The following is a 24,533-nucleotide window of genomic DNA, read 5'->3' as shown; positions in this document are numbered from 1 at the left end:
AGTAGTGGTGCTACCAAACACCATTTCTGGTCAACAGTCAAAGACAGGTGAGCACTCAAAAAGGTAGGAAACAAGCAATAAACTTTGAAAAATATTCCCTAGAATACTTTCAAATAATATAATTTTTAAAATAATTAAAGTTTTTGCAGCAGACATTTACATTTTTCATTCTGAAATTTTTTTTTTTACGAGCATGGAAAACCCAAGCATTTTTGACATGGGAGTAATGCCTATAAAATGCTGATTGAACTCATTCCCGTTTGGAAGAGCAATACAAAACACTTGTACACATTGCTGCCAATCAAGGCTATTATATTAGAGGATAGGTGAATATCTCAAAGTAAGACGAATACTGAACTTCATGTGTGCCCTCAAACTGATCTCATTGAAGAAAGGATTACAGCATAGGAAAAGTGGTCAAGTTTCACCTGACCATTAGTTACAATTAATTGGAGGCAAATACTAAGAAGCAAGTGGAAAAAATAACTTGATTAGTGCGTAACATTTTGGCTAAAGGTTTTGAAACCTTATAAAAGGTATTAAAATTACAACTTTACCAAATGAGATATATTTCCAGTTGTTACGTGGTGTCAGTATCACACAAAAATTGTTGAACACACCCAGATACAGAGCAAAGTTCCCTTCATTCTTCCCCAGTGACAATCTCAGAATAGCATCTTATAGTGCCTCATTTCTTTTTGGCATTTCCTACACTTTGTGCTCTCAATGCTAATTTTTCACAGTTTAGTGCCTTGAGCTCACATTGACTTAAGAAGCTAGGCTGGAAAGGTTCAATCTAAAAAAATACTTCCAACCAACAAGAGGGACAGATTCCTTCGTCCATGAATTTAGCCTAGATGTAAACCCAAATTCAAGGGTGAAATATCAGTGTGCTAATTCACTATACTACTCCTTCCCCAAATTTACATTGTCCAATGTGAGGCACAGTGGGTGAATGCTGAAGTGAAACAATAATCCTTTTTTCAATGAGATGAGTGAGATTCAACAGAGGGCATATATGAAATACAGGAACACTAATTCTCTAAAATTTATTGGACGATTAATTCTGGATGTAGGTAAAGATTTATTTTTGTTCAAAATAATTTTTAGATCAAACAACTTGTCCCAATTGATTTGTTTAGATGGTACAATTTGCTGGTGTTCTCTCACAGTATTTGGATTAGAGAATTTTGGATGAATGTTAGTTGCAATAATTTAGCACTATGCTGCAAGGCTTAGTAAAGTCACAGTGTGAAGAATTCAATATGACCATCCAATATAATAAAGTGCACACATTTTTTTATTCATTCATGGGATATGGGCGTTGCTGACTGTGCCAACATTTATTGCCCATTCCCAGTTGCCCTTGAGAAGCTGGTGGTGAGTTGCCTTCTTGAACCACTGCAGTCTACATGGTGTATGTACACTCAGTGCTGTTAGGGAGGAAGTTCCAGGATTTTGCAGTCAATATAATAGAGGCATGCTGTTTTGTCCTCTCAACACTGTTTTGTCCTCTCATGATGTACGTTTCCATAGTATTTGGTTAGATTGGTCCGACAGTTCAACCTGCTTTTTGTTTGGTATCACTATATTTTTCAATTACCCTATATTATAGAATAACTAAAAGTTGAATGTTATTCCCATGTTTACCTCCTGGACATGCTTCTACAACCTTCCCTCCTCTGCTCCAGCCTTGCGATCTCAGAGAAGGAACGGCAATATATTTCCAAGTGACGATAATGAGTGGCTTGGATGGGAACTTCCAGTTGGTGGTGTTCCCATGTGTCTGCTGCCCTTGTCCTTCTAGATGTTCGCGGTTGTGGGTTTGGAAGATGTTGCCTAAGGAGCCTTGAAGAGTTTCTAATGTGCAGAATGATACTTTCAGAATAACATCAACTTTCTTCAATAGCACAATGTGCTCTAGAAGCTATTAAAAAATATTCATTTTTATTAACTCAATTGCAGCATTCATGCCCTCAAACTCCAGAAATCTATTTCAAAAAGCAATTCCATGTTTCTTGTAATTTGAAATTAAGCCAATCTACAAATTCAATTACTATTGAACACTGAAGCTGAATTAGTTGTCTCTAGCACAATGCTCAGTTTAAAAATAAACCTGTAATAGACACTTCTCATTTCTGCACAAAAGGTTAAGGACTTTCAATAGAGTGCATTAAGGCTTTTATTAAACAAGTTCAAAGGAAGAATATTAAATATTAAAGCAAATAATTAAATTTTGTACCTAAAGTGCTGCTAGCCTCAAGGTTATATGCTTTAAAAGAAATGTTGCCAATATTCTCATTCATGCTAAAATGCATTCAGTTTCTAAACTACTGTCACATAACAATTGTAATAATGCAATAAGAATAAAGTGAAGCCTGACACTGGGAAGACATCACTTAAGATTGTCTTCAACACGTTATGCCGAAGTAATCTGATTAATGCGTCCAAATTAGTACTCTGCCTTTTTGTGTTAAGACTGGTGGCACAAACTTCATTCCATAATAGCATCAATAGTTCAAATTATATTCAAAACAAACTTTCTGACAAGAGTATTGAGCAGTGCCAATCTTCACAGACCAGCAATTTGAATTATTCATCAACTGGCTGATAGAAGACTTTCTTTCCATGATTCTGCCCAAGAGCATCTTAGTTGTCAACATTTATTTTAGCCTTTTTGGTTTCTGCCCTTGAAACACTCCTCTCCCTCAGTGAATATGACTCAGAAGTAACAGTGCACAATGTGTAGTATAAAATATAAACAGCACAAAATGACTTAATTTGGAGACCTCAGTTGATCCCATACCAAATTGCAAGATTATTGTCTTTGCCAGTTATTCACTAATGTGGCAACCTATAATATGAAAGGCACCTATTCTACTTGTCTCTGCACAGCATATATAGCAAAGCAGATAATAATGAAGACTGAAGGAGTCAGAAATGTAAACTAGCTTGGTGCGAATAAGTAACAACCAGCATCCTTAACAAGCTGGCTATTAGGTGGGCAGCTCAAAAGATCATCGATGTTACCTAAAAATTGGTACTGGCTTTTGATTGAGTGAGATTATTATGATAGTTTTTTGCAATTCTAAAAGTAAAAAATTACTCTGTAGGGTAACCATGAGATGTAAAACAAATTTGATATAATTGTAAGGATGCACACAATTTCTTTGTGACATTTCAAAAGGCAAACAGAGGCTGGGTGCTCTACTGTGAGTAGCTCACTTCCAGATCCTTCAAAGCCTCTCGGTCATCAAAAGGGCTCGTCAGGTCTGAGATGCAATATTCACCACTCACCTGGTTTGGTGCAGCTATAACAACGTTTAAAGCAGCTCAAACCCATCTAGGATAAAGCAGTTTGCTTGACTGATGTCCCAACCACTATACTTGACAGTGCAATGTGGCTCTAATATGTGTGATCTACAGATGCACTGCAGCAACTTACCAAGGTTACTTTGACAGGACCTCACTCCCTGTCACCTTTGCCACTGAGACCCAAAAGCATGGATGTGTGACATCCAAGCTGTCCTCCAAGAGCCACAACATCCTGACACGGATTGTTATTCATTCATCAATGCTGGGTCTGAATCCTGGAATTTCCTTTCAACCACCATCGTGGGAGCACCATTTCTCACACAATAAACACAAATATTTTTTCCCAAATAGTTCCAGTGATCTGCAGTATCAGATTAATTTACAAAGATTCAACTCAGAGCAAAGTAATGAAAATTCTTCCTCAATGACCTAAAAGGCAAAGGCAGAATTCAGTTTAGTACCGGGCCATACATGCCAGGAGACTGCAGATTTGATATTTGGTCTGTGTTGAGTGCTTGAACTCAGTTAGGCAAGTAACCAGATTGCAAGAATAAAGAAGCAAGATTCCTGCTCCTAATCACAATCCATGGATTCTTCCCTGAAAATGCATGCATGTATGTATCAGCTTTAGGATAAATTGAAGCATAGTTGTCATGTCCTCTAGTTCAATAGTTCATTAATGCTCATGGCCATAGGCTTAACAAATATGGAATAGTTATTTGGACAATGTACTGAAGAATTACTTGTAACTGTCCAACTGTATTTCCACAAAAGTTAGCATTTTCAGGGGGCCAGGAGGAAAATATCTTTACAAAGGGAGAATTCTACCCACTCAAAGCAAGGATTCAGAAAGGATGAGTCAGGGAATTAACAAAATAATCTTTCCTTTTAAGTCACCAGCATCCTTAACAAGGTGGTTATTAGGTGGGCAGCTCAAAAGATTATCAAAGTTCTCAGCTTGTCATGAATTATATAATAACAGCATTTTCTATTTGACCGTTAACAGCACCGAGAGGGAGTCAGAGGAAATACATGCTGCGAGGATGTAACCATTTTCCTGCCCTATAAGTCAAACTATTTTTTCTCCTCCCTCACCTGTGGATTGCTCAAGATTGGAAAAGAGGAGCTAAACTTCTGTTTGTGCTATTGAAGCAGTCAGTCATGAATTCCCAAAGCTGTAAACTAAATTAAGCACAAGATAAATGATCAAAAGGTAAATGATCAAAAGGAAATATCATCTGTATACACGTGCACATAGTGTAATGGAGCAGGGAACTGTTACAGAACACAGTTGCAACACAACCTATAATTTAAGTTTCCAATGAACATGCACAAAAGCAGTTCCCTGTCAAATCAGCCTAATTATAGCAGAAATACAATCATAGCAAAAACACAATGGCAACAAAATCAGATTTCTATCCAACATGGTCTCCTAATTGTAACCAAATAGTTTTTTTTATAACCTGCTATACTCCAAACCTGATAAATATTTAATTCTTTGTTTCATTCCCATTTAGTAGTCATTCCTTATTCCAACAGGGTTAGAGATAAAAATGTAGTGAGGAGAATCACTTTCTCAAATGTTTTCTTCCTCTTCCTGAAGGCATTGATTTCTCACATGGTTTAGTCCCACTGCCTGCTCTCCATTTACTGATTTTAAAGTAGTCTCACACTCCATTATCACATTCTCTTCAACATAGTGGATGTCGTGCAAACCAGATTCTTACAGACTAAAGATAATGTTTTCTCCATTTACAAATAAAGCATTAAAATAGGTAATATCGTATATACGTACATTTATGAACTTGCCTGTGCTGATAGAAGGGGGACACTATAGAGGCACCAATAACTTGCATTTAGCATACAAAAATAACATCCCAAAAGCACTTCAGAGGCTTAAGAAAGGAACAATTATCAACTTCAATGTCAACACATGGAGATGATCTAATATCTGGAGAGAGGAGGAACAGTTAGATAAAGGAAGATGGGAAAAGAAATGCAATAACCAACACTGCCTTCTCTCTTTATTACAACATTCTGTCCTCCTGTTCTGATGAAGAGTCATACGGACTCGAAACGTCAACTGAATCCCTCTCCGCAGATGCTGTCAGACCTGAATTTTTCCAGGTATTTTTGTTTTTGTTCTATCCTATATGGAAATGTCAGGAAGTCAAAGATGGGGAGAGTCAGCCAGAAACCATTCACAATTTGCATTTGTGGGTTGCAGTCAGACTTTGAGGATTTTATGGTAATGCTTCAGAATTGTAATGGGTGTCAAATTTTAAAAAATAATTCTATTTTGCAGTGTGCAGATGATCAAAACCTACAGACGCGATGCTGCTGGGGTACCAAGCACATGCCAGGATGTTTATACTGACTGCACACATTAGACACTCTAGCACAGAGTCAAATCGACGCTTTGGTTTCATCACACACCAGGGTACAACAAGATATTCAAATACAAGTTACCGTGGTTTACAATTAATTTAAAATCATTTACAGCCACTAATTACAAGAATTAAATACTTCAACTGTTTCAGGGTGTGTGGTAATCAGATGTGCAATATACCTTCAAGGAGATCTCATGATCTTAGTATCCAATAGCAGAATGGTACGGGCTATCTTAGTAGTCAGTACTGAGTAGTCTAGAGTTAGAGTCTTTAATGTAGAGGCAGGGTTTGAGTTGTAAGTACACAGGTGTAGCTGCTGAGTTCCTTTGTAAATAAATAGAATGTGTTCTAGATAAGAACTGTCTGCTGATCTACTCTATCTACGGTACCAACTCGGCCACCTCAAAACAAGCATGCAAACCGGATCCATTAGTCCAACTAGTGATCAGGATCCAACAGGGTAGTTATGAATGCTTGATGCTACTGAGTCAAAAAGTGATCTTGTGGAATTTTCCCTAATAATGTCCCAATCCACTGTGACAAGACATGGTTTCAAAGCAAAATGCTTCACAACATCACCCTGTTAGACATGGTGCTGAAGCAACCTTCTCTCTAGTCAGCCTACAGACTCAACACAGTTCATCTCATTCATCTTTAGCTATGTGCCATTAAAATCATTATTCAAATGCTTGCATCCTTAAAAAAGTGTTTTTTTTAATTCATTTGTTGGATGTGGCTGGCGTTGGCAAGGCCAGCATCTGGTGCCCAGCCCTAATTATCCTCCAGAAGGTGGTGGTCACCACCTTGAATTGCTGCAGTCCATGTAGTGATGGTACTCCCAACAATGATGTTCAGAGAGATTTCCAGGATTTTGAGCTGACTATGGCAAAGGAAAGGCGATAAACTTCCAAGTCAGGATGGTGCGTGACTTGGAGAAGTTGCAGATCGTGGTGTTCTCATGGACTGGGTGGCTTGCTAGGCCATTTCAGAAGGCAACTAAGAAGAGTCAACCACATTGCTGTTGGTCTGGAGTCACATATATGCCAGGCCAGGTAAGGATGACAGATTTTTTTTCCCCTGAAGGACATTAATGAGCCAGATGGGCTTTTTATGACAATCCGGTAGTTTCATGGTCACCATTATTAATACTAACGTTTTCTTTCCAGATTTAATTAACTAACTGAATTTAAATTCCCAAGCTGCCACGTGGGCTTGAAGTCATATCTCTGAATTACTAGTTCAGTAACATTACTCAGTGGCACAACAAGAAGGGAAACAGCTCCATTTTTTTTATTTGAAGGTCACAATACCAATTCTGGCAGTGTATGTGACAGCAGGCCGAACCACGAATGCAAGTGCCAAAGACATCAGTGCTTTTGATTCTGCTTCAACTAGACAGAAAGCAATACAAAAAGAGAAACACACTTGGGCCTCAGATATAAGCCCTTCATTTCACACTAACCAATACAGGTAGGAAGTTTTAGTCGTCTCCTCCTATAAACAATAGTTGCATTTTACGATTACATTTCAAATCACAGCCTCACATCTTCTGAAAGTGGCAGACAACTAGATTGCAACAGATTTATTTTCTCTGTTGAGTATTTAAATGACAATCACAGCAGACCTTTCCGTGACACAAATGGTTTTAAACTTTTTTTTTTACATTTTGCGAACGCGGCTGAAAACGGCAGACAAGCAATAACAATGTCAGCAGGCATAGCGTGTCACCAGTACAGCAGGCTGCAATTACTATCATCTTGTCATTGTCTTCTTTGGTAATTAAGAATCCACTTGCATCTTCCTTTCGCTGCCGAGAAAAAAAAAGGCTACTTTTGCTCAACCTGTCAAAGGCTTGCACAAGATATTTTGAGCAGTAAAGGTGAAGCTTCAGAATCTCAAACCAATTTCTTGATCCCTGCTATTGTCAAAGGCTAAGGTGCACCTCTTCACATGTTCTTTCTGCTAACTCTCCCTACATTTATCCAGTCAATAAATACAAGTTAATATCACAAGAAACAAGCTGGATGGCCCAATTATATCTGAGAGCAACAGTATGCTCGAGTGAAGAATTGTCACACAGATTCTTGGACTGTAGGAGATACAAGGGTTATGGTGGACAGGCAGGAAAGGGGAGTTCAAGCCAAGACCAGCCATCAGCTATGATTTCATTGTATGGCTCGAGGGGACCACACAGACTGCTTGTGCTCCTTTTTATGATATTTTTATTGTTCCCATCAACCTATTTAATTTTCAACACCAGCAACTTGTCATTTGGGACATTCTTATTCATGAATCTAGCTCCTTCACTACTTGCATTCAAGCCAACTTAATTTATCAACAGAATTGACCAAGGACATTTTTTTTGCCCGCAGTTTGAGCTTCACAATGGGTTGGGAGGGTACAATGCTTTAAACTGCCAGAAACACACTGAACTGCTTTCTAATATGTTCTGTGTGGCCAGCAAAACTACCTGTTGCTAAACTGAATCAGGACCAATATAAAAGCACCAAAATGATACTCAATCCTCAGCACCAGTTAAACAAGGTCGGTCATTTTTAAGTTGCACAACACAGTCAAAAAGCTTTCCATTTTAGCTCCACTGTCTGACGCTGCCAGTCCCCAAAACTTGAGCAAATGTTGTGCACTGACATAAAATCATTGGCTTCCTGAGTTTCTGTTAACCAAGCCATGCACCAGCAACAAAGAAATTACGTTACAAATTAAATGTGCTCTAAGTCCTGCAGGAAGTTAAATATTTATTAAACACAAATACATTCGTCAGCGTTTAAAGGAACAAGACATGATCAAAGAAATCAACTTATCTGCTGGGAGACCGAGATCATCAGTCATGAATTCCTTCTCCCTGATATATTTAATTATTCCTTTTTGTTTATCCAATATATTGCCCAGCTCAACAAATTAAACAGGATGTGGCTAGAAGTAACTGTAGCAATGACAGGTATCTCAGGATCAATCAAAATTGGTTCTGGAAGCTTGGAGAAATTATACTGAGCAAATAGAGTTCCCGTAGTCTTGTCTATGCTCCAATTATCCGCTTTCACTTCCCAACATCTGCAATTGACCCTAAATGCAATATTTTAATCCGTGTTATTTTGACTCAGTTACAAACATCTTTACCTTTGGGTCAAAAATTTGTGGATTTAATCCCCACATGAGATGTTTGAATTCAACTGAGCTGACACTAGAAAGCAGCAATGAGTGAATACCATAATACTGAGGTGACACACTTTGCAAGATTTGTTTTGTGTTCCGTATCTGTTCATTCAGGTAGACTGCTGCTCCTAGTTCTTTTGTTCTCATGTTCTAGGAGACAATAGGAGGGAGCCCAGTGTTAAAGTCACAGGTCCGGTAGTGGAATACAGTTGGAAGAAGGTAGGGTGGAGTCATCATGCAACATCGATGAACAACTGAGCTAGTTCAGAGACAGGGGTGGTGGATGAAGCCAGAATTTATTTGTAAGTAGAGTTTTGGAGGATGCACTGATTGGTGTATTTCCATGGGAATAAAGATCCAGATGTGCAGAATTGGTTGTGCAGCAGAAAGATGGTGATAAAGTTGAAGGTCACCATAAAACCCAGAAGTGCCAAAGTATTGTACTTCGGGGCAGGAGAGTGAAGCAGCAAGACCATAGTTGAAACTGAAAAACCAGTGGAAATGTTGTCCAGTCACAGTTACTTCAAATCTTAAACAACAAAGTAGGTGATCATAGACACAGCAGCTAAGTCTTACAATGTTGTTCAGTGCAGAAAACATGGTCCAGTGAAGACCAGGAATATGAGAGTCAAATTCGAGGAAAGATCCAGAAAAGTAGAGAAAAAAGTATTTCATTTATGTAGTGCCTTTCATGGCCAACAAACGACTCAGAGCACCTTACGGCCAATGAGGTACACTTGAAATATGGTCACTGTTGCATTACAGGAACGAGAGCCTGCATGGTTAGGATGGCAGTTCTTTTTCTAGCAGTTAACTTGTAGTTAGGGCTAAAATGCATGCACTATTACAGCCAAGGAAAATTAAGCTATGGAAGAGATGACATTGGGGGTGAAAAAGCAAAGGATTCCAGCAGATGGCCAAATATAGAGGTGGACAGTTAGGAGCTCTTTTTGTAACTGACCATCTAGGAGCATTCCTGAGAAATGGTCATCAGTCAGTTAAAAGCAAATTTAAACTGCCTCCCCATTGGTGGCTGTGCCTTCAGCTGCTAAGACCTTAAACCCTGTGATTTCCTCACTGAACCTCTGTTTCTCTTTTCTCCTCAAGATCTTCCTTAAAAACCAACCTCTTTGGCCAAGCATTTGATATCTGCCCTAATATCTCTTTAAGTGGTTTGGTGCCAAATTTTGCTTTGTAACACTATGTGAAGCGCCTTAGGACAGTTTATTCCTTAAAGGCACTATATAAATGAGAGTTGTTATTATTATTCATGAAATGGAGGGGATGGGGAAAGAGAGAAATAAAAAAGTTGCCACGGTCAGAGGAAGGGAGAAAAGAATCACACTCTTGGGTCGGAGAGAGAGAGAGAAAAAGAGCCGCTCGCTGAAGGGGTTAGAAAAAGAGACACATGGTGTCTGATCAAATTTGAGAAACATTTCAAAAATGATTTATTTTGGTGAAACAGTGCAGTGACTGATATAGAGGCAGCTAAAGTTATTATTTACATATAGCAAGGTTCCACCAGCAGCTTTATGAACAAATATGTTTTTTGGTAATTCCAAAGGGAATATTGGTCAAAATGGCAGAAAACACCTTGCTCCTCTTTATATATACCCACAGGACTTTTTAACATGCATTTACACCACTAGAACAGAGAGGTGCAACACTTCCTCATTACTGCACTAAAACGTCAATCTTGATTACATGCTCAAGTCCTGGAATGGAACCCAGAACATTCTGGAACAGAGAAAAGGGGACAGCCAAAGATGACAAGGAGAAGGAGTGACAGCACCAAAATGTTGGTAAAAATAGAGAGATGGTATTAAAGACATATACATACACACCCCGCTGTTGATTTGGGAGAAGGGAAAACAAGCAGCAAACACTGGCCATTTCTACAAATCTCTCATATTTAACTATATTGCAAAAAACTCTTAAATATCACACCGTTGGCTGCTGCTGCAGTTATCTGAAGGGTTTCGATGGATCAATTTTTTCATTTTTATTGCTTATGTCTTAGACACTGGAAGTGCAAATACAGAAGTCACTGGTTCAAAATCTGGATCTCTCTACCTAACAGCTGACACTACATGGATTGCTGTGGTTCAAGACCACCACCCTCTCAAGGAAATTAAAAGTGGGCAATAAATGTTGGTCTAACCAGTAACACCCACATCCAATGAACAAATATAAAAAAAGTTCTTTCCCTTGTTCAATAAGGGCCCAATTTTAATGACCAGACAATAAAAGCATCTTTAGGTGGTAACCATACACTGTGATGGAATCTGTGGTTTCAAAGCTTGTATTGTGTGTTTTGGAGGTGGATCCTGACTGAAAAGGAAACCTGAAAAGGAAAGAGGAAACTGACCAAGCCCACCTAACCACACCCCCCCCTCTTCTCCTCCCAGTTTCTAAGGAAATGAAAACTGAAACGGTGATTGGAAATAGAAATGTCTAGGGAGATTGAACCTGCTTGAAAGCATACAGAAGGAACAGGTCAATCCAAGCTCAGCAGAAGTTGATGAGTCCAATGGTACAGTACGGGCAGATTGACGAAACAGGCTAGATCCAGAAGCTGAGAATAAGCAAATGTGTAGTTGCTGCAGCTGTTTCTGTTACTTAGATATAACATTGGTGGATCTATGACATTCAGACCAAGTTGAGGAGGTTCCAGAGTGTGTAGCATTTTTGGTGAAAACAATGCTTGTGGGACTTGGGTGTTTGCGTGCTGACAGTTGGTGATCAGGCTTACCCCTATAAGGAGGAGCTGAAATTCTTTGCAAGGAAGACAGTCTTGAAGGACTTTTGTGACTGAGATTGATAACCTATAACCTGAATGGACTGCTGAGTCAATTCGTAAGATCTGTCTTAGTTGCATCTGTCACCTATGTGTAGTTCATACTTGACTGCGATTTATGTTGATTCTGGGTTTGAGAGTATAGGTGGTTACCCAGGATAGTATTGATTGTTTGACTCTTGTTTGGTAAATTTTTTTATTTTAAAGCATGGAATGTTGTGGCTTCATTCTTTCAATAAATAGCTGGAATTTCAGGTTTTTTCTTTTTTTTAAAAAAACTACTGGTTTTAACCAAGATTGTAACAGCACCTTTCAAATCTAGACCAATCTAGTCCTCTAGAGGCAGATGGGGGCTAATGAATATATTTAAAATGAGACTGTTATGATGCAGTTAGTGTCCCAAAATAAGTTTGTGCTGGTCAGATTGCCAGGGGTTTCCAAATTTCCCTAATTCACCTCTTCAAATTGCAACGAGAATTACCCATCATCACCAGGATTCATCCAAGTGTTATGAAGATCAAGTTCAATTTAAACACCAGCCAAATTTGGAATCAAAGTATTATTGCTCATCAATTCCCCGTCCATGTAGACAGTTCAAAAATTTCACACACCCATCATTACGTTTCACTGAAGTCCTACGGAGCTCTCTTCCCCAAATGAATCAGACTAAATGCAACAGGAATGTGATGCAAAGAACAACAGATGAAGCAAATTCTCTTTCAATATTCTTACTGCAGAATCAGCAACGTCCTGGAAGGGTTGCACAATTGTCCTCAGCCCAAACCGTGCCAGAATTGCTGTTCCTGATCACCAATCATCAACTTGTAAATCTACGCATGGATATCGGCTGAGGTGAAGGATCAGGGACAGTGTGATCTATTCAGTCATATAATCTACTATTTGGGATGGAGTGTGTGTAATTAGCTCAGTGCCATTATTCTATCATATTTCAACAGCAGCTTGGAATTCCAGATTTGGGGTGGGGGGTTGGGCATGGTTGGATCTTGTAAACACTTGGACCGGAACCCCAAGAATTTCTAGGCCATACTGATTGAAGGAAGAAAGAAATGATGCAAAAAGAGGAGGTGGGAGTGGTGGGGAGAAGGGGAGGTTAGCTGTGGTCAAGAAAAGCAGGATAAGTTTAAGAGCCAATGATAATATGAATTGAAGTAACATTTTAGCCAAATTTAAAACACATTTTTCTGTTCCTAACTGACCGCTCATCTACTGATAACCAGGGGAATAAGAGAATTTGTTTCACAAGTCAATGCAACGCAGCTCTGCGGATGTAATGTGAATCCTCAACTGGAAAACTCATGCTTGAATACCACAGTTGACTCACATTCCCTGATGATAGCATTTCAGCAGGATTAGCCAGGGTATCTGACAGGCTAATCTAAAGGAGTGGCTACTTCTTTCGTCACTCAGAAATGTTTCCTAAGGAGTCAGCCAAGGAGCAGTACTGAGATATGGACCATCCCTCTCAACTGAGGATAAGTCGGTGAATGCAAGAGGGAAGAAATATAAAAATTATCCACAAGACAAGGCTATTTGCTGCACACAGAGTGAGAATTAAAGGACTTCAATTCCTCAATAAATGAATCTATAAGCTGTGTTTAGATACGTAATCTTTATTAAGATTTAAAAAAAATACCATGTACAGCCAGAGATCAATATCACAATTCTTTCCATGTAGCTCCCTGGTGCAAGATCATCTTTTGTATTCCACTCACACTTTCAGTACAGTATCGTCAATCTCCAGCAAAGCTTTTTCCTTTCTCCTGTAAAAGATATGCTCCATACTGCTCACTTAATGCATGCCTTTGCAGAAATCTGACAAGATGAGGTATACGATACAAATGCACAGCATTTCATGAGCTACTTAAAAACAAAATTAAATTCAGATTTTTAAAAAGTGTTCATATTTCACGTTAATTGGTTAGTTTGAATTTCCAGAAGACGACATCCTATTTTTCTACAAGCTGTCTCCAATGCTGTTTAACAGGAATAATTTTCTACTTTAAATTCATTGAAAGTCCTTGTGACCTACAGGGAAGGCAGTTAAACTTGCAACTCACTGTTTCCCCATTGTAGTGCCTAGAGGTTACTGAAGTTAGGCAGAAGCTGGCTTTATATTTGATAAATAAAAGGTTTTCATTATTACATACAAATAAAATCCCAAAGTTTCGAAATTATGTTTTAAAACCCAAAATCCATCTTCATCGCTGTACTTTTCTCCAGGGTGTGAAGCAAGCATTTCATGGTTAATAATTCACTTGACAAAAATCTAATATAAAGCTACTGCATGAGCATCACATTCACCTCTCCTGATGGTACCATGGAGTTTAAATCCAATCACCTGGAATAAATGATAGCAACCATACTATTCCAGCTCTATCGCTGGAGCTCCACAGGTTAACTCCACTTCAATCCGAACTCACATCTTATTTCATACCAAGTATGGCGAGCTTATCACCTGTCCTTTGTTTTCCGATTGCTGTATTCAGTGTAGCTGGGACCTACCTACATGAGCTACATCAAACCACTGATTAGTTAAACTTTTCCATCAGGTATTTCTTGGCTATCTTCTGCAAAATCTCACAAACAGGATTGCTGGGCCGGAATGACGTACGTGCTATGGCTACGACTGACCAGATCAGACACTTGCTGACTATGAAGCCCGAATGCTTAACAAGGTGGTCAATGAGCTTTTCTCATCGGTACACTTGAGCAAGCCTGAATCCTCAATATATAAAAAGGTTTTTAAAGAGACTTACTCAATCTATATCTCTCAAAAGGGTAAGGCTAGACTGTGCAGTCACTCTTCAATGTCTTCCAAGAAAAGTTGGATTATGTCCTTGTTTTCCCATCTGAAATCATGAACCAATTGAAGTTGCAGCTGCTGGCCTTGCAAGCAATAATACCACCCTGCAAACGTAACGGAGGGTAACAAAGACAAGGCCCGGTAGGCAAACGCAATAAGTTTTTCTTCTCTGCTGATGCTGCCAGACCTGCTGAGTTTTTCCAGCTAATTCTGTTTTTGTTTTGGATTTCCAGCATCCGCAGTTTTTTGCTTTTATAAACGCAGTAAGTCTTTGAAGTGGTATTTGAAGCAAGCAAGAATGGCTGCCAAGCCAGGTTATGATGTCATGAGACTATGGGCATCATTAAGGTGAAGTGGAATCAGTTGCTTCCCAAGACAGCATCGACACAAAAATATTATCCTAAATGGTTTTTCCATCTGAGCAAGCCCAATGCCCTCCAACAAACCCACAAGTGTACTTCAAGAGGCTAGGGAGAGCATCATATTGTGTGTCTGATTCAACAGGTGATAGTAAGGGCCCATCTGCATGAAGGTTGGATAAACCAGGAGAACGAACCTGTTTTTTGTCAGGAAGTGGATGCCACATCGCCTAGCGAGCAGGACATTCAATGTTAACGGTATTAATGCCAAGTTCATCACGTTGCTCTAGGTTTGGGGAGTTTTGGGGAGGCGGGGGTGGTGTGGTGAGAAATGAGACAGTATGATAACATTCTTTAACAGTACTTACAACCACTTACTCACCTTCGAGAACATAAGAACATAAGGCATAGGAACAGGAGTAGACCCCATTCGGCCCCTCAAGCCTGCTCTGCCATTAAATAAGATCATGGCTGATCTGTTTGCGTTTCTATTTCCACATTCCCATCTACCCCCGATAATTTTTGATTCCCTTGCCTAACAAGAATCTATCTACCTCTGCCTTAAAAATATTCAATGACCCACCTCCACCACCTTCTGAGGCAGTGTTCCAAAGTCGCCAGAAAAATTTTTTTCCTCATCTCTGTCCTAAAAGGGTGATCCCTAGTTTTAAAACAGTGCCCCCTAATTCTGGGCTCACCCACAAGAGGAAACATCCTTTCCACATTCACCTTGTCGAGGCCTTTCAGGATCTTGTATACTTCAATCAAATCACCCCCTCAATCTTCTAAACTCCAGTGGAAACAAGCCTAGTCTGTCTAACCTTTCCTCACATGACAATACACTCATTCCAAGTATCAATCTAGTAAACATCCTCTGAACCACTTTCAATGCATTTACATCCTTCCTTAAATATGGGGCCCAAACTGCACACAGTATTCAAGGTGCAGTCTCAAGAATGCCCTTTATAACTGAAGCTCAACATCCTTACTTTTATGTTCAATTCCTCTCGTTATAAGGATTGCATTCCATTAGCCTTCTTAATTACTTGCTGTACCTGCATACTAACTTTTTGTGACTCATGTACTAGAACACCTAGATCCCTCTGCAGCTCAGAATTACACAGCCATTCTCCTTTAATGTAATACTCTGCTTTTTTGTTCTTCCTGCCAAAGTGAACTTCAGATTTTTCCATATTAAACTCCATTTGCCAGATCTTTGCCCACTCGCTCAACCTATCGATATTCATCTGCAACCTCATGTCCACTGCACAACATACTTTCCTACCTATCTTTGTGTTATCTACAAATTTAGCTCCCATGCCATCACTCCCCTCATCTAAGTCATTGATGTGAATTGTAAAAAGTTGAGGCCCCAGCACAGACCCCTATGGAACTTTACTCGTCCCATCCTGCCAATCATAAAAAGACCCGATTGTGGATACTCTGTTTTCTGCCAGACAATCTTCTATCCATGCTAATATATTACCCCTAAACCATGTGCTTTTATTTTCCATAATAATCTTTGATGTGGCACCTTATCAAATGCCTTCTGGAAGTCTGGTGAATAAGATTGCACTTAGCCACACATTCACTCAGTGTTTTAGAGTATCATTATAACTCTCCTGGGTAAAAGGAAGCTTTTTTTAAAAAAAAATCAGTATTGCTACCAAGGCCAACACATATTGGCCATCCCTAGTTCTCTTTAAAAAGGTAAGCCTCCTTCTCAAACTTCTATAGCTCATATGGTGAAGGCATTCCAGGATTCTGACCTGGGTACAAAGAACAATGACAAATATCCAAGTCAAGTGGTGTGCGATTTGGAGGTGATCAACCCACGCAACTGCTGCCTTCACCCTTCTTGATGATAGAGGCCAGCATTTGGGAGCTGCTGTTGAACATTAGTGGAAAGATGGAACAGCAAAGAAATATTTCTTCATGCAGATGAAGTGGATTTGTCATAGAAAAGGGGCAGACGTTGCAAGTAAGTGGTACTCCGAGCTACCATGACATGGTATGGAATCTGGATTTCAAAAACACTTTGCAACATAGAAGAATATCCCAAAGCATTGTACAATGGCATAATCAAAAAAAAATGGATGCCAAGGCACTGGAGCAGATCATAGAAGACATAACTAAAAGTCTGATAAAGAGGTGGGCTTTACAGAGGGTTTTAAAGGAGGAGGAGGTGGAAAGGCAGGGTGAGGAAGTTAAGAATGGAACTTTGCTATCAGCTACTTGGGCACCATGCTTCAGAATTGTTAATGATGGGGTGAAAGAGTAATTTTGAGTGGCTGGAAAGCTTGATGGGGTTCCAAAGATTGGTGTGGGGTGGTGGTGGGGATGAGGGGTGTCATGAAGGGATTTGAAGATAAGCTAAGAATTTTAAATTTGAGGCATTGGGTGTTGACTATGTAACCTGTGTTTCGGTCTGTGCACTTAGGTATGTGGATTGTACCCTTGTGCAGAAAGAAAATGAACATTTTCAGATTTATCAGTAGAGCTAAAACAAACGTGGAGATGGTATTCTGCACTTGTCAAAGCTTGTTTGACAATGGAGAAAAAAAACCCTGTCCCGCCTGACCTCCATTAGCTTCCCATTCCTCAACACCAAAACCCTCATTCTGGTTTTCAAATCATTCCTCTCCCTTGACTCTGGGATCTTAAGTCTACATTCTACTGTGGGTAGTTCACACACGATTCCACAGGTCATTCATTCATCAGGCCGATTACACTCTGGAACCCCCTTATTGAATCGCTCTATCTTTCTATCATGCTCTCTCCAATGCCAATAGCCTCCTCAACCCTATTCTTCCATTATCATCTTTGATCCCTCCTGTAATGTCTCCATCAGCCCCTGCTCTGTCTTCAGATCACCTGCCAAGCCCTTAAAATTATTACGTGAAAGGTGTTACATAAATGTAAGTTGTTGAAATCTAATAGGTCAGTCTTGGAGACCAGCAACACTGGTGAACACAGTTCACCTACAGTAATAAATGTGTAATAATACAAAACATGGACAACATTCTTATATGTAAAAAGATACAAATAATCTATACCTGCACATTACATAATAATCTATACCTGTACATTACATAAAAGTACACAAGTAATTGGAATTTAATGTAGCCTCAATTTTTCACCCACAATTGAAGATGTTTGCAATATTTTGTTAGCAATGGATCTAACTTCAGATAGTAAACGATTTGACCTTTCAAACAAGCATATTTCTAATTTAACTGGAATTAAAATCCTTTTGTTTAGCAATAGGACCAGGTTGCCTGGCTCCAAGGGATTATATGGACAGTGAATAATATAACTTAGTATAATATTTTATTAGAGCACTTAAAGAAAACTTCATGATCTAATATTTAGTAGCATTATTAAAACAGTAATGCAAAAAGGCTTCCCAAATCCATAAAACACAATGCCCCAAGTCAAAACACAAGTAAATCATATCTAGAGATAAATTGTTACATTTAAAATAAACGCAGGCTTGATTAAAGTTAAAGTTGAATCTTATTTAAGAACACTGGAATGAATAGTAACAAGCAAAATCCTGCTCATGTCAGTTAAAATGCAGTCAAGGTTTTCTTTGAATAAAAGTATGCGAATTTTAGATGAGTTTATGATGTCTTTACAACCTTCCGGACTGAATATTGAATTCAACAACTTTAGGTCTTGGGCTCACTCCTCCATGCCCAATCCCTTTCTGTTTCCCTCTTCCTTTTTTTTTCCAATAAATTATATAGATTTTTCTTTTCCCACCTATTTCCATTATTTTTAAATATCTTAAAATCTTTTATGCTCCCTCCACCCCCACTAGAGCTATACCTTGAGTGCACTACCATCCATTCTTAATTAGCACATTCGTTTAGATATCACCAACTTTAACACCTATGTGTTCTTTTGTATTATTGTTGTTGACATCTTTTGATGATCTGCTTCTATCACTGCTTGTTTGTCCCTACAACCACACCCCCCCTCCACTTCTCTCTCTCTCTGTCTCCGCCCCCCCCCCACACACCTTAAACCAGCTTATATTTCAACTCTTTCTTGGACTCGAACTCAAGTTCTGTCGAAGGGTCATGAGGACGCGAAACGTCAACTCTTTTCTTCTCCGCTGATGCTGCCAGACCTGCTGAGTTTTTCCAGGTAATTCTGTTTTTGTTTTGGATTTCCAGCATCCGCAGTTTTTTTTTATCTCTGTGTTTAATTGACTGCCACTGCTCTTCAAGAAATGCCTACCTCCTTGAAAAAGTTCTGTTCGTCTTTGCGACGAGATTTCCGTACCTCTCTTTTGCCTTGTTCACCTTCATTTCTTTCCATTTCTCTCCTGGTGTTTGACAAGGTGTTTACTAAAACCCGCTTTCACAGCCATATCTCCTTTCTCAGTGACTGTCTCCGTCTCTGAATTACCCCACGTGGATTTCAACTGAAATTCCACCCCTCATGTTTCGAACCCACCCAGGATTACAGGTATTTCCGGGACATAAAATGTTTCTCAGACTGCTGTTCCCGTCGCATCCTGAGATCCACACTCAGTGCCATGCGCCGCCATATGAACACACTCGACCTCTCCCTCCAGCAGCACCACCGTACCCTTTTTCAAAGCTGCGCGTGCCCCCAGTTTCATTTTATTCTTCGGCTCATCTGACGCCTCAACAAGAAACTTTTTCTCTTTCTCTCAAGTGCTAAGGAACGCAAGCTCCAACAACTCATCAACACCAACACCCATCTAGGACCCTCCACCCCTGCCCGTCCCTCCGTCCCCACCCCATCTTCCAATCCCAGCCCCAGCCGTGTACTCACTATACCCCCTGACCTTCCCCTCTCCGATGCTGAACGCTCAGTGCTCAGCAAAGGACTTAGTTTCATACCCTTACGCCCTCACCTCAATGAATTTTGGGCTCGGCATGATGCTGAACTCTTCTTCCGCCGTCTTCGTCTCCAGGCTCACTTCTTTGGGCAGGAGTCCTCTCCCAGTTCAACGGATCCTTTTACCCATCTCCAATATTCTCCCTCCACCTGGACCCCTCCCTCTGGATTCTTACCTTCTCTTGATCTTTTCATTGAGAACTGTCAGCGCGACATTAGTCGTCTCAATTTCTCTGCTCCTCTCACCCATTCTAACCTGTCTCTCTCTGAACTTACTGCACTCCATTCTCTCAGGTCCAACCCTGACATTGTCATCAAACCCGCTGACAAGGGTGGTGCTGTTGCTGTCTGGCGCACTGACCTCTACCTCGCAGAGGCTGAGCGTCAACTCGCAGACACTTCCTCCTACCTCTCCCTGGACCATGAACCCACCACTGAACAACAAGCCATTGTTTCCAGGACTGTCACTGACCTCATCTCCTCTGGGGATCTTCCTCCCACAGCTTCCAACCTGATAGTCGCCCAACCTCGGACGGCCCGCTTCTATCTCCTACCCAAAATCCACAAACAGAACTGTCCCGGTAGACCGATCATCTCAGCTTGCTCCTGCCCCACAGAACTCATTTCTCGTTATCTTGACTCCCTTCTCTCTCCCCTTGTCCAGTCCCTTCCCACCTACATCCGTGATTCCTCTGACACCTTACGTCACATCAACAATTTCCAGTTCCCTGGCCCCAACCGCTTCCTCTTCACCATGGACGTCCAATCCCTCTACACCTCCATCCCACACCAGGATGGTCTGAGGGCCCTTGGCTTCTTCCTCAAACAGAGGCCCGAACAATCCCCATCCACCACTACTCTCCTCCGTCTGGCTGAACTTGTTCCCACGTTGAACAATTTCTCCTTCAACTCCTCTCACTTCCTCCAAATAAAAGGTGTGGCTATGGGTACCCACATGGGCCCCAGCTATGCCTGTCTCTTTATGGGGTATGTGGAACATTCCTTGTTCCAGTCCTACTCCGGCCCCCTTCCACAACTCTTTCTCCGGTACATCGATGATTACTTCGGTGCTGCTTCATGCTCTCATCGGGACTTAGAAAAATTTATTAATTTTGCTTCCAAGCTCCACCCCTCCATCATTTTCACGTGGTCCATCTCTGACATTTCCCTTCCCTTCCTTGACCTCTCTGTCTCAATCTCTGGTGATAGACTGTCCACCAATATCCATTACAAACCCACCGACTCCCACAGCTATCTCGACTGCAGCTCCTCACACCCCGCTTCCTGTAAGGACTCCATCCCATTCTCTCAGTTCCTTCGCCTCCGTCGCATCTGTTCCGATGATGCTACATTCAAAAACAGTTCCTCTGACATGTCCTCCTTCTTCCTTAACCGAGGTTTTCCACCCACGGTCGTTGACAGGGCCCTCAACCGTGTCCGGCCCATCTCCCGCGCATCCGCCCTCACGCCTTCTCCTCCCTCCCAGAAACATGATAGGGTCCCCCTTGTCCTCACTTATCACCCCACCAGCCTCCGCATTCAAAGGATCATCCTCCGCCATTTCCGCCAACTCCAGCATGATGCCACCACCAAACACATCTTCCTTTCACCCCCCCTATCGGCATTCCGTAGGGATCGCTCCCTCCGGGACACCCTGGTCCACTCTTCCATCACCCCCTACTCCTCAACCCCCTCCTGTGGCACCACCCCATGCCCACGCAAAAGATGCAACACCTGCCCCTTCACTTCCTCTCTCCTCACCGTCCAAGGGCCCAAACACTCCTTTCAAGTGAAGCAGCATTTCACTTGCATTTCCCCCAACTTAGTCTATTGCATTCGTTGCTCCCAATGTGGTCTCCTCTACATTGGAGAGACCAAACGTAAACTGGGCGACCGCTTTGCAGAACACCTGCGGTCTGTCCGCAAGAATGACCCAAACCTCCCTGTCGCTTGCCATTTTAACACTCCACCCTGCTCTCTTGCCCACATGTCTGTCCTTGGCTTGCTGCATTGTTCCAGTGAAGCCCAACGCAAACTGGAGGAACAACACCTCATCTTCCGACTAGGGACTTTACAGCCTTCCGGACTGAATATTGAATTCAACAACTTTAGGTCGTGAGCTCCCTCCCCCATCCCCACCCCCTTTCTGTTTCCCCCTTCCTTTTTTTTTCCAATAAATTATAAAGATTTTTCTTTTCCCACCTATTTCCATTATATATAAAAAAAACCCCCACTAGAGCTATACCTTGAGTGCCCTACCATCCATTCTTAATTAGCACATTCGTTTAGATAATATCACCAACTTTAACTTTAACACCTATGTGTTCTATTGTACTATTGTCGTTGACATCTTTTGATGATCTGCTTCTATCACTGCTTGTTTGTCCCTACAACCACACACCACCCCCCCCACCTCTCTCTCTATCTCTCCGCCCCCCACACACACACCTTAAACCAGCTTATATTTCAACTCTTTCTTGGACTCGAACTCAAGTTCTGTCGAAGGGTCATGAGGACTCGAAACGTCAACTCTTTTCTTCTCCGCCGATGCTGCCAGACCTGCTGAGTTTTTCCAGGTAATTCTGTTTTTGTTTTGGACTCCCATATAGGTGTTTAAATATGAAAGAAATCTAGTAATATTACACAAGGCAAACTGCTGTAGCTTCAATAAATGTAGTACCATTTGACTTTCACCCTTTTCCATTTTATGGTGGAATTCACTTCAGAACAAACCTACTTGCTGCAGTCCAAAATCTTTCTGGCTTGACTAGATAGGTGATTCAAACTGCATTCCTCTTCCAGCCCAGAGCTCCAGCTATCTCACCAGCTCAAACAGCTCCAGATCTCCAGCCACCTCCAGCTTAACAGCTATCCAGAGCCATAGCTAAAAACCAGCTATCCACAGTAACTCTAATATACTTTTTTTTCTTTCATCTCAGTCCCATTGTTCTCACACCCCTTTGAAACTCAAACCCTTTCAACTATAAGATATTTTATGTTTCCATCTTGTCTCTCCTTTTGGGTCAACAAAAAATATAATATCCCCACTACTATTTACTTATGGACTCTTGCAAGATGCAAACATTTTCCTTAGTACCTCTGACTCCCCCTTGCAGAAGGCAGCACAGAACTTCAAGGAGAGACAGAGAGGCAGGGGACAGGTGATGATGTGGCCCTCCCCACCTTGACAGCCACTGGCAATCTGTGCCCATCAACCTCACTGGGAAGGGGGGGGGGTAGATGTTAGCAACAGCCCACCATGAAAACCTGAGCCTTCTGAGGCATTGGTGCTCACACATGTTGAGAAAACTTATGCTCGGTTTGTAGACGCTGTGTTTGGGCTTTTGCCTCCTTCGAGTTGTGTCCAGGCCCTCTACCTTGTACAGCAGCATGTGCTGAGAAGAAAGCTGCTACTGTTGACGTTGCTCCTGCATAAGCCACTTCTATGCTTATGGTGAAAGCTGACAGCAAGGACGTGCAGCTGCTGGTGAATGAAGTGCAAGATAGGAGTGGTGACTTCCAAGATGTTGGCAATCAACTCTCAAACACTTGAAGCACTCTGAGAAGGAATACTTTGAGCAGCTCCCTCTCACCTGGCCATGGCTGGAGCTCTTCAATTTCACTGATCAAAGGCTTCCCCACCCTGTCAAATTTCACTGAAGCAGCTTTTCCCACTCAATGATCTGGAGCTTTGTCCAGTGATGACAACTGGTGATAAATTTACGCTGGCTGGATTTGCCTCAGTGACCCTGGCAAGTTCTCCACAGCTCAGGAAATAGGTCTGTTGTCTGTTAAAGCCAGGAGCCAAGATCCATGCTTAAAACAGTACTTAATAGCTTATCCGATACCTAAATGCCTTACCCGAAGACTCCAAGGGGTGAACCGCCACACCACCATCACGAATGCTGTGTAACTAAGAAGAGGGCTTGATGTCAGAATCCTGGAATGAAACCGGACAGACCACCAGACATCGACCTAGGCACCGGAAACAACAACGGCAAACCCAGCCCTATCAATTCCGCAAAGTCCTTACTAACATCTGGGGGCCAGTGCCAAAATTGGGAGAGCTGTCTCAAACTAGTCAAGCAACAGCTTGACATAGTCATCCTCATGAAATCATACCTTGCAGATAATGTCCCAGACACCACCATCCCTGGGTATGTCCTGTCCCACTGACATGACAGACCCAACAAAGGTGGCGGCACAGTGGTATAGTCGGGAGGGAGTTGCCCTGGGAGCCCTCAGCATCAACTTCGGACCCCATGAAGTCTCATGGCATCAGGTCAAACATGGGCAAGGAAATATGTCTTCCCTCAGCTGATGAATCAGTGCTCCTCCATGTTAAGCATCTCTTGGAGGATGCACTGAGGGTGGCAAGGGTGCAGAATGTACTCTGGGTGGGGGACTTCAATATCCATCACCAAGAGTGGCTCAGTAGCACAATTACTGACTGACCTGGCCGAGTCCTAAAGGACATAGCTGCTAGACTGGGTCTGCTGCAGGCGGTGAGGGGACCAACAAGAAGGAAAAACATACTTGACCTCATCCTCACCAACCTGCCTGCTGCCGATGCATCTGTCCATGACAGTATCAGTAGGAGTGACCACTGCACAGTCCTGATGGAGACTATGTGCCACCTTCACATTGAGGATACCCTCCATCCTGTTGTGTGGCACTACCACTGTGCTAAATGGGAAAGATTTCAAACAGATCTGGCAACTCAAGACTGAGCATCCATGAGGCGTTGTGGGCCATTAGCAGCAGCAGAGTTGTACTCAAACACAATCTGTAACCTCATG

The 24,533-nt window shown here is 41.5% G+C and overlaps 1 protein-coding gene across 1 annotated transcript in view; it reads right to left on the bottom strand.

Moving 5' to 3' along the window:
* stxbp6 (syntaxin binding protein 6 (amisyn)) overlaps positions 1–24,533 on the bottom strand; it is a 288,066-nt gene that overhangs the window by 153,177 nt on the left and 110,356 nt on the right. The gene's annotated exons all lie outside the window — the stretch shown is intronic.

The sequence above is a fragment of the Carcharodon carcharias genome, chromosome 20 (assembly GCF_017639515.1).
Source record: "Carcharodon carcharias isolate sCarCar2 chromosome 20, sCarCar2.pri, whole genome shotgun sequence".
In the NCBI taxonomy this organism is placed as follows: Eukaryota; Metazoa; Chordata; class Chondrichthyes; order Lamniformes; family Lamnidae; genus Carcharodon; species Carcharodon carcharias.
Note: the sequence above shows the minus strand (reverse complement) of the source record. Positions and strands in the feature narration are given on the sequence as shown.